The sequence below is a fragment of the Seriola lalandi genome, unplaced genomic scaffold (genome assembly GCF_002814215.2).
Source record: "Seriola lalandi dorsalis isolate HSWRI2012SDOR001 ecotype SW California unplaced genomic scaffold, Sedor1 jcf7180002054561, whole genome shotgun sequence".
NCBI lineage: Eukaryota > Metazoa > Chordata > Actinopteri > Carangiformes > Carangidae > Seriola > Seriola lalandi.
This window is the reverse complement of record NW_019525114.1, coordinates 461,279-464,012: the sequence shown is the minus strand read 5'-3', so window position 1 is coordinate 464,012 and position 2,734 is coordinate 461,279. Positions and strand designations below refer to the sequence as shown.

The window sequence follows — 2,734 nt, the reverse complement described above, 5'->3', positions numbered from 1 at the left end:
TGTTTATTTATTGTGTTACAATAAAAAAGAGCTGCAGCTGTTTATGGGTATAACATGTAACTTTTCTGCATTTAAATCTCTAAAACTTATGTTACATATTTTGTTGATGTTTACTTACACTATCCAAAATGTTTCCAAGAATTTTCAAACCCGGAGAATTTTTTTTCTTTTTTCTAATAAACATGTTTGTTTAAAATGTACAAAAGAAGTAGGCAACATTATATTCTATGTGGAAGTATAAAGGGAATGCTTCACTATACTTCAATATAGTAATCAGCCATAAACAGCTCACAATACAACACAATATACAGAGAAAGTTTTTATAATGAGAAGTTGTGAAGGTAAAAAAAGAAAAGAAATTAAAATAAACTACCACATAATGGGAAATAGTTTAATCCACACTACATTCCAGTTGGTAGCGGTAATGCACCAATTTGTTGTTTGTCAACTGCCAATAAATTTCGAAGAAGAAGACGAAGAACAGAAGCACCCAATGGTAGCTACGAGCAGAATCATCACTGTATACAGCGGATGGTGCGTGAAAAGCTGGTCAAAATAGATTTGTTTTGTTTGTTTTTTTCATTTATTTGTTTTCCTGCCAATCTAATGCTCCACCGTCCGGTAGGTGGCGGTAGTGCGCCTGTAAGCCGGTTGCCAACTCCCAATCAAACCAAAGGAAGAAGAAGAAGAAGAAGGAGGCGGATGATGCGTCACAAAGCGCGGGAAGTAGAAAAACGGTGAATTACTTTGCCACTCTGTTTGTTTGTTTGTTTGTTTTCATTCTGATGTTTGTATTGCTCACTCCATAGACATATTGTTTGTATTGCTCACTCATGATGGATCACGATTACGGATTGCCGTTTACAGCTAGCACGGTAAAGCGCAAACGTGTACCGGGAAACCAAATGACTCAAGAAGACTATTGGACAGGAAGAGGGCTAAAACAAGGGTAAATATTGGCAAGGCCTTTCCAGGTGGAGATGACTTCGAGACAAGCTAGAACCACAGTAAAGACTCTGATCTCGTATGTGTTGCTGCTAGACAGGTAAAAACCCATTTGGCTAATGTTATCGAAATAATAATAACATGCTCTATATTATTTTGAAGATACTGTGTACAGTGTAGGTAGTTAGGTAACGTTAGCTAGGTAGCATCAACTGACGAACTAACGCGAGCAAACATTAGCTAGCATCGATGTCGATATTGTAAAAATACTATAAGATGATACCGCAATGCTGCTGTTTAAAGTTATAAAGAGTAACATTTTTGTATCATTACAGACACACGCTGGGTGGTGATACAAACGAGCTACTGTTAAAATAAAATGTTTTCATATGTTAACATATTCTATCTTTGCAAGTAGCTGGAAGTAAAGTTAGCTACTTGCTAAAGCCAGTCTTGGACTGAGTGCGTTAGCTACCTACAGTGTTGATAAAGTGTAATTGCTAAACGTGAGACTGTGTGTTCGGCGTGAGGAAATGGTGAGCTCGTTATGAGCTGTTAGTGTCTTGTGCCTTTGTGGAAGGTTTGTTATGAATGTATTATCAAGTCGGGAAACATGAGAAATCATTTTTAATTGAAAAGTTGCCAAAAAGGAAGACCAACAACTACTATCAAGAGATCTAGAAAAAGGCTTGTTCTGTCCTGGGGTCTCCTGTCAACCCTGGATTACAACCACCTTAAAGATCAATCACCATAGCTGAATAAATATTAATAAAAGATGCAAGATTAACCAACTGTCTCATGATAATCTCGCTGTGGCGCCTGTGGACAGACAATGTAAACTCAGAAATGTATGTAGGCCTATTAATATATGTACATCTTTTTTCACTTTCTGCTGTACTATTAATTTGAAACCTCAAACTGTTGCTATGGTTGTTACCACCATATTATAAAATTCGGTATATATCTATATATCACAAAAAAGAAAACTTTAGAGATATTAAGTACAGATACTTTTCTTTATATCCTATGTCAACAATACCAGAAAAAATTGGGGAGATGGACGGTCTCTGCCTAAGTCATGAAGGACTACAGTGACATCCTGGATCTGCAGGCAGCCATTCTGTCCCTGCTCCATTGACAGACTCCATAGTTGAGTCCCACATCAGGAGAAGGCCAAGGTATGAGCAGCTAAAAGTGTGCCAAATGTTTATTATGTATACATTTTCTGCAAAGAAAAATCTGTCACTGGGCTGTAATAGCAGAAGTACTGTTCGGTCTGATAGAATAGTGGTATGGCCGTGGCCAGTATATTTCTGAGATGGTAAATTATGTCTTTCACCTCACAGGGGTCAGCTCTGCACCACAAGAGACGAGCAATGGACAAGAACCTGGTTCACCTGAACCCCAGTGTTCTGAACTCAATGGTCAACTGAACTAGCTCGACTGCTTATTATATTTTATTTCCTATCTATTAAGGCACTTCATCTATCAAACCCTTATTGTCTGCACATTTGCTACCTCACAAAACTGTGTTAAAATGTTCATAGAGTCAATGCAAGGTAAAAAGTCTACTCTAAAGGAATGTTTATTTTTTAATCAAATCTAAATAAAGGCCTTTTGATGTATATAAAAAACATTGCTTCTGTCTATAATTACTCATACTATTATAACATGCAAAACGTCCTCTGCAGAGTCCAAGTGCTTCTCTGGTCCCTCTCCCTCTGGCTGCCTGTCTTCCTCTTGTCATACTGCTCACATCTGCTGCTCTGCACGCTCCACTGCAGACAGC

General features: G+C 37.9%; 1 long non-coding RNA gene across 1 annotated transcript; it reads left to right on the top strand.

Annotated features, from left to right (window-relative positions):
• Nucleotides 1–716: 716 nt before the first annotated feature.
• On the top strand, nucleotides 717–2,579 carry LOC111662330 (uncharacterized). The gene is made up of 3 exons (XR_002761314.2): nucleotides 717–1,045; nucleotides 1,988–2,123; nucleotides 2,292–2,579. It is a non-coding gene; the product is annotated as an uncharacterized LOC111662330 (long non-coding RNA).
• The last annotated feature ends 155 nt before the right edge of the window (nucleotides 2,580–2,734 follow it).